Source organism: Anguilla rostrata, chromosome 18 (assembly GCF_018555375.3).
Source record: "Anguilla rostrata isolate EN2019 chromosome 18, ASM1855537v3, whole genome shotgun sequence".
Taxonomy (NCBI): domain Eukaryota; kingdom Metazoa; phylum Chordata; class Actinopteri; order Anguilliformes; family Anguillidae; genus Anguilla; species Anguilla rostrata.
This window is the reverse complement of record NC_057950.1, coordinates 26,471,448-26,479,979: the sequence shown is the minus strand read 5'-3', so window position 1 is coordinate 26,479,979 and position 8,532 is coordinate 26,471,448. Positions and strand designations below refer to the sequence as shown.

The 8,532-nt window shown below is 44.7% G+C and overlaps 1 long non-coding RNA gene across 1 annotated transcript; it reads left to right on the top strand.

The window, feature by feature from the left end:
• Positions 1 to 8,120: 8,120 nt before the first annotated feature.
• Positions 8,121 to 8,527, top strand: LOC135244548 (uncharacterized). The gene is made up of 2 exons (XR_010326995.1): positions 8,121 to 8,249; positions 8,313 to 8,527. It is a non-coding gene; the product is annotated as an uncharacterized LOC135244548 (long non-coding RNA).
• Positions 8,528 to 8,532: the final 5 nt, after the last annotated feature.

Sequence of the window (8,532 nt, the reverse complement as noted above, 5' to 3'; positions counted from 1 at the left end):
GCAGGCTCTTTTAGGTACTTCTTAGCTAACTGTAACCTGGCCATCCTGTTTTTGTGGCTAACTACTGGTTTGTATCTTGCAGTGTAGCCTCTGTAGCTCTTTCTGTGATGTCTTTTGCAGACACTGACACATTCATGCCTGCCTCCTGAGGAGCGTTCGTGATCTGCCAGACAGGTGTTTGTGGGTTTCTAAGTGTCACCATTATCATGTAGTTCATCCATTTATCAAGCCACCCCCTGCCCAGTCTCATCTGCAACTAGTATGATATACAGTGTCTATCTGGGAGTTCATAAAAAATATTCTTTCACCACCTATATTTCATATTCTATCAAGCAACAAGATAAAGTCAGCAATAGCCTGAAGGTATGCCAATACAGTGGTGAAAATCGCTGTTCACTGAATATCGAAATAAATAAGAATAATTCTGGAGTAATTATACCATGTAATTCGACTGTATATATCGGTGACTAAATATGGAATAAATATACAATCTTACCATTGGTTTTACATGAAGATGTCCCTTTCAAGAATCAGTGGTCATTTATTGTCTTGAAGAATCTGTTTGAAAAATAAAAATACAAGTAGAAAGTAGGGGCAGGCATTTACATCTGCCACAAGGAAAATCTCACCATTGTAACTCTTTTCACTCCATTCTGGTTTGATGGAGGACTCTTTTATCGAGTAGAGAACAGTATAAGCTTTCCAGTGGTGCATGGCAAGTCTCATTTGAAATTTATAACAAAGACTGCGGGCCTTATGCATCAGCATGAATTGTTGCTTCAGTACAGTGCTGTGCAGTTAACCATAATGTTATGCAGTAATATACAGCCACTTGTTGAGGTGTAATCATTTTTTTTGTTCTTTGGTTTTTGGAAGATTTTATTAAATTTGCGAGCTCATCAGTATGGCTAAAGCAAATTCACGTCATACATAGATTTGGGGAGTGGGTCACACGAGAAGGAGGAGGCATGAAGTCAAGCAAGGATACATATGAAAATAGTGAAGATGTATGTATTACTGCTTGTATCGTTCCAATTATTTATGTTGTCGCATTTTTAATATTTTTACATTTGCATTGGGCATACGAGACAAATTTATTGTGTGCTGATACGTGCTAGAAAAATTCTCTTTGAGTGATCAAATAGTAACATTTGTAAAATGACATCCCATCCCCATGCAACACAAAATTACAGAAAAGCATACAAGAGTGAATAACTACATATTTAGGTATGTGTAGCACAGTATGTTTTTTTATTTATTATTTTTCAATTTGACATCACGGTTTCATCTTAAACCATCATAATGAGCAAATGTATATGCTTTATAATTGACAAAAATAATTTTATTCATTTTTGGAGAGGTTATATAGGTGATATTTCAGGATTTAATTTCAAACGGAGACCAATTTCATTTTTACGAAGATAATTGAATTTGTGGCACTTTATTTCTACCAATAATTATGAATATCAACTAATGTATTATATGTAACTATGTATTGTAAATGGTACAAGTGTCTTGCTTCATTTAAGCCATTTTCCAAGTGTGATGCTCACACCTAGTGTTATAAAGCCTTAAACAGAACACCCCTTAAATAGGTGAGGATTGACCATATTTTGCATCTGAGCAAAGGGGTTAATTATGTTCTAAAAAGTTGATTTTGGTAAGCCTAAGGTTTGATCTATGTCTCTGATGGTTTTCCCTTATTTCTCAGACTCATAATGGCTTTCTTGACTTTCATTGGCACAACGTAGTCCTTATGTTGACAACTAGTAACAGCAGACTCTGAAGGCAACCAAAAGTCTAGAATCAAGACTAGATACTGAAATCTTGCCTATACCTGCAATAAGGACGCAATCAAACACGCCTGACTGAAGAGAAACACCTGTTAAGCCATTTGTCCCAAACGTTATGGTGCCATAAAATGGGGGACTATGTATAAAAAGTGTCGTAATTTCTACAGGGTAAAACCAAAAGTTTTAAAAATACACTTTAATAAAAGCTGAGAATGTGGATTGTTTGATGACAAATCTAAAATTGTGGAACAGTTTATATTGATAAATTGATCAAAAATGATTTGAACTAGACTTAGATGAATTATCTCCATGACTTAATCTCCATTTGCCACGAAACTAATTTTTAGGTGTCAAGTGAACCTGGCCACACCTTCCTAGCAGGAAGTCGAACTGGAATGACAAGACCGAGATTGATGTGCATGCAATTTACAGCTAGCAAACTAATGGCATAATTCATGGCCTTGGCCATGGCCTTGGCCGCACTAAATAAATCGCATATTTAGTGCGATTTCGGTGTCGGATGTACAAATTCAAAAGAATCCCAATGAAAACAAAATAAGACTCCTGCATAGGACCCTAGGATCAGAGGCCTCAGGGCCAAAGAGGCAGTTTCATCGCTTTCCGTCCACTCTGCTGCTAGTGATATAAGCAGGTCTATCACCACAATTCCAATAAATTAAGTCCACTTCAGGCATTCCGCTGAAGATGCTTAGCAGGTTTAATCACCCTCTGTGGTTTTACTCATCATCCTTCAGACCCATGTCAGCTGTGCCTTTAATTGCCAAACACACAGCTAGCCTCATCATTATTCAGACATCATGCTGGTTTATGGCTCAAAACTAGCATGCCTGGCCAGTTTTTTTTTTTTTTTTTGCGAGGCATCAAAACCAAAATCTAAACCAAATGGATATGGAAACATTTCTCAGTGGAAAAAAAAACCTTTGCTTGGTAACTGCTGGGGTCTTACATTACATTACATTACAGGCATTTAGCAGACGCTCTTATCCAGAGCGACTTACACAACTTTTTACATAGCACTTTACATTGTATCCATTTATACAGCTGGATATATACTGAAGCAATGCAGGTTAAGTACCTTGCTCAAGGGTACAACGGCAGTGTCCTTACTCGGGAATCGAACCTGCGACCTTTCGGTTACAAGCGCAGTTCCTTACCCACTGTGCCACACTCCGTCCTACCGGTCTGGTGTAAATGCTAACTTTCTATGTTTATTACTGCATTTCATGTTTTTACTTGTATTCTATGTTTTTACTTTGCATTGTATGTTGTATTTAATTGCCTTGGTACTGTTTTCAATGCTGCACAACCAATTGCCCCTCTGGGGACAAATAAAGTTCTACTTGACTTGACTGCAGCATGAACTCGGCAGAATTCTGAGGATCCCAGGAGTAAGTGCAGATGTCAGAATTACAGGCTTGCTGTGGGCGGAGAAAGCCTGTTTAAAGAAGCAGGAGGAGAGAGGTCTAGATGAACCACATTCGAGCGCTGCACATCCTGAACCCGGCAGAACCAAGGCTGCAGTCCCTGCTTCCATTTCCCCAAAACCGAGCGTCTATTCTTAGTCTATCTTCAGTAATTCAGTGTTCCGAGCTGAGAAGGAGAAATGAAAGAATGAAACATCTGGAGGAAAGGCAATGGGTAAACAAGCACACCGCAACACCTCTGATTGCAAAATACATGCAAACAAGTACTGGTTCCATATTGAACAATTTTCATAAACACTCGGGAATTCCTGCCCAAGTTAGGGCCCGTTTGTCCTTTCCAGAGAAGGACAACAGGCAGAAAACAGAAAAAAAAAAAAAAACATTTTTTCATTAGCTTACATAAGTGCTGTTATTTTACTAAATCATTTTGTTAAAACATCTAAAACAGCTGCTACGCATGCTGGGCTTCATCAGTGGAGGCAGAGAGAGCATTTTCTGTCAGCAGACAATTCAAAACAAACAAATTATTTTGCTTGAATGCCCTCCAATTCTTGAAAGTTCCAAAAGAAAAAAGGCATGAGCATATATATCTATGCATAGTATATTTTTTATTTAGCCTATAAGCCAATGTCTACATTGTTTCAATAAGGGAGCTGTCCATTTTATTTATAATATGCAAAGTCTATTTTGTAGTTGTTATAGGCCATTTTGTTTAATCTTTATTTTGCATGTACCCATCCCAAATGTTTTACAGGCTAATAGCCTATTCATTTTGCTATGATGTGAGAGGGTATATGCCTTCACCTCATCCATGAATTTGATTTGCGTAAGCACACAATATCAATATTATATTGTTCTGCTGTACCCACTGCCTTGTCTAATGTTTAGCACCTGTTTGTAGTGCTGAAAAGTAAAATAAAGAAATGTTCTATGACGTGAACTTTGTGTGAAAGTTGACTAGTAGCGGACTAAATTTAAAATTGTATGGCTTAGCGTCCCTTAGCCTTTGTTGAATGCCTGATTCATATTGGTCAAAAATAAATTTACAATAAGGTCACGAATTGAAATTGACTAACGTAGTTGTTAACATTAATTATGTACAAATACATTAGCAAAGCTGTACAGATGAACTTACCAGTAGTTAGTAAGTAACAATTACATTAGTCAATACCAATTCATGTGACCTTATTGTAAAGTGTTACCAATTTGTCCGAGCCAGGAACTGGAGCTGAAGTTGGGTCCCGGGTGCTGCACTGTGGCTAGGATGGGTCAAATGTAGAGACGAATTACCCCTCACGGGAAATAAAGTGCAACTTGAACCGTACCCTTTTAGTGGTTATCGGAAATGAACCACACAGGAAGCAAGTAACTGTGACCCTGCCTTCAGCATTAAACAAGACCAGATTAAAACCTAGTATATGGCTGGACCTAACACGCGTGATCCGGCCGACCAATGGTGTGACTTCATAACTCGGCCGACCAATGGTGTAACTTCATCATTCACTCAGTCAGTCACAGACATTCGCGTTTTTAGGGTTGGCTGGTGAGGTCCAGCCAAAAACAAAATCCTTCAGTAATTGAGCTGAAATGGAGACGGCAGTAATAAGGCTCCCTCTAGCGGGGACTTGAATGTACTCACGACAGGATCTCTGCAGAATGGAATGAACACGGTCATATCTACCGGGGCTGTGCAAGTCGGGGTCAGGCAGTGAATGCTAGGTATTTGGGAGAAGACAAACTAGCCAAAGGAACTGTTTTTGCTAGCCAAACACAATTTTCATCTTTACTGGTAGCTGTGACAGCTGAAGAGAGATCTTTGGCATTTCCATAATATAGCAAGTTGATTGCATACTAGTCAGGTCCATAAAGGGACAGACTCTTTTTATTATTTTGCTCTGTACTCCACCATTTTAGATTTGTAATCAATTCACAAAAGTTGTACCCTCAGCTTTTATGTAAGGGTATTTTTTTATGCATGTTGGTTTCACTCAAGAATTATGCATAAAAATACTGTAATCTCTATACAGTGAAACAAAAATGTATAAAAATTCAATTAAAAAAAACTACCCTACAATAAAAGTTATGAAAGTGCACTTTAACCACATGTGAATTGTTGGATTGAAAATCTAAAATTGTGGAGTACAGAGCCAAATCAAGAAGGAAAAAAAATTATGTGTCTTTGTCCCAAACATAAGTTACTGAAACACTACACTCTACAGACATACGAAACGTTGTGGAGTGTTTAAAAATAACAATGCATTCAACAGAAAAACACAAAGACCAGAATCCTTTTGAGTATTTCACTTTAATACATTTGAAATGAAGGGTAGATAAGATCTGCAAGAGTGTACAGGGGTACTTAATCAATGGAACCTGAGATAATCTCCACACAGGAGCACTTCATTGTTTTTTCCCCTCCACCAGAAAGAGGTTCTTGACTACAAGAGGTGACACCAGTATTGTCTCGGATAAAGGTCAAATAAAACGCTAAAAATGGCAACATACGTGGGGGGGGGGGGGGGGGAGTCCTCTGGGACAGTTCTGTAACGTCCTCATCATGGTCGCCGTTGGCAGGGTCAAAAAACACGACCTCTTCCCGCTGTCCCAAGTCATCAGCCATGATTTTACAGGAGGCATCGTGTTCCTCTTCCTCCTCAAATATTAATTCAGAGCTGGTCACTGCGGAGCTGGTCACTGCGGAGCTGGTCGCTGCGGAGCTGCGGTCTGCGGTCGCACAGGAGGGCCATCTGACCGCCGGGTAATGTGGGCGTAACGCCAAGAGGTAATTGGGCGGTCTCTCCTGAGGAACCGCGGCCGGCTTAGCCCCGCCCCACTCCTGACGGGACGGAGGTTTAGCGGAATCCTGGCGGCTGTCGTCCTGACGGGAGGGCCCGCTGCGTTGGGGTTACAGGGCCCAGTCCGCTGCGTTGGGGTCGCAGGGCCCAGCCCGCTGCGTTGGGGTCGCAGGGCCCAGTCCGCTGCGTTGGGGTCACAGGGCCCAGTCCCCTGCGTTGGGGTCACAGGGCCCAGTCCGCTGCGTTGGGGTCACAGGGCCCAGTCCGCTGCGTTGGGGTCACAGGGCTCAGTCCGCTGCGTTGGGGTCACAGGGCCCAGCCCGCTGCGTTGGGGTCACAGGGCCCAGCCCGCTGCGTTGGGGTCACAGGGCCCAGTCCGCTGCGTTGGGGTCACAGGGCCCAGTTCGCTGCGTTGGGGTCACAGGGCCCAGTTCGCTGCGTTGGGGTCACAGGGCCCAGTTCGCTGCGTTGGGGTCACAGGGCCCAGTCCGCTGCGTTGGGGTCACAGGGCCCAGTCCGCTGCGTTGGGGTCACAGGGCCCAGTCCGCTGCGTTGGGGTCACAGGGCCCAGTCCGCTGCGTTGGGGTCACAGGGCTCAGTCCGCTGCGTTGGGGTTACAGGGCCCAGTCCGCTGCGTTGGGGTCACAGGGCCCAGTCCCCTGCGTTGGGGTCACAGGGCCCAGTCCGCTGCGTTGGGGTTACAGGGCCCAGTCCGCTGCGTTGGGGTCACAGGGCTCAGTCCGCTGCGTTGGGGTCACAGGGCCCAGCCCGCTGCGTTGGGGTCACAGGGCTCAGTCCGCACGTCCGTGTCGGGCTCACCGCAGCGGCGCTCTCGTGGTCCGGGCTGCTCCCCGTGCCCGACGATCAGCTGACAGACAGACCAGCCGACGAGATCAGAGAGCCTGTGCAGGACCGTGCAGGCAGAGGTGCTTCAGCAGGACGAGGAGCTCACAACCCCAGGACCGCCGATCCCACCCCAGCATAGCGACACGGCAGGCGCACAGACTCTAATACAGCATTTCTTTTATTTAATGTTAAAAATAAAAAATGTCATTCTCAGCAGGAGGGCCGTTTGTTTCCCCACAAAGAACACAATTTGGGGCGGCGGGGGGAGGGGGGGGGGGCGACGTCCTGATAAATAATTGTAATCAAAAGGCACAGCTGCAGTTCGATGAGGTTGTTTCCATTACAGGTTTCCCGTTGACACACACGCCGATCTTAAACAGTAACAAAACAAAAAAAAAAAAAGATTATATATTTATATATAAAGATGCTACTACTGGCCTGTGGTGATGCAGCACCAACTCGTACCCAAACCGTCATAAAGCAAATTCGCCAAGGTGACGTTGGAGCAAGCCGCTGGTGTGCCTTGGTATTTACACAGTGTATTCCCTGTAAATCTCAGTGTGCCGTGCCTCATTGCTCACATCGTCTACATTACATCATCAGAAATGTAAATTTGACGTTTTATGACACACTTTCAGTACTCCAGAGAAGCACTGAGCAGCTGAACCATGTCTGTAAGTCTGGAGTCTGAGCCTCCTCCAGCAGGCTATGGTTCCAGGTAGCCTTAGCGCTGCTAGCGCCGTCCCTTATAATGAACACAGCCCTCAGCTCCCCCCCACCCCCCCCCGCGTGCGACAGCTTCTCTTCAGGGTGCGGGGGCGGGGGGTAGGCAACCCCGGTCCTGAAGCGCCGGAGCCGTTCCTGGTTTCTGTTCCACTGTATAGCCGAGTTAACTAGGCTAAATGAACGCAAGGGACTGTGTGCTGGAGCTGTTCAGCTGTTACAGCATTCAGGACGTGGACACTCTTCATTACATTACATTACAGCCATTTAGCGGATGACTGTTACATAGCGTTTACATTGCGTCCGTACATACGGCTGGGTATCTACTGAAGCAATGCAGGTTGAGTACCTTGCTCAAGGGTACGACGGCAGCGCCCTACCCGGGAATCGAACACCGTGACAAGCCTCTTCTCTCAGATTCTAAATAAATCGATTTTTGTGATTAAGCTAGGGTGGAACGAAAACCAGGAACAAACATCACTGCCACTCCAGGAACAGGGTTACATACCCCTGGTGCGGTGCAATCACCGCACATCTTGTTCGTGGTGACAGTCACACTCTTGAGCACGAAGGGCAGCCCAGAGCTGACAGAGTTCACAGACTCTGGTGCTGAAGCGGAGCCAGAGGAGGGGGAGAGCCGCGGAGCTGTCCTGCACCGCAGCGTCGCCGCCGCTCAGACAAGATGGAGGACGCGGGCGCCGGAAGAGGAGGGTGCTCCGGGTCCGTCTGGGCGGCGTACGCAACGCGCCGACCGCTAACTTGGGCGCGTTCCGTATCGCGGCCTTTACAGCTTCACCCACAGCTCCTCCCCTTAACGCAATCAACTGAACTTTAGCTAAATAAAAAATAAAAATGCAGGCCATTACACACACACACACACTGTAACACAAAATGACTTTTACACTCAAAAATGATTAGGGGGAAATGACA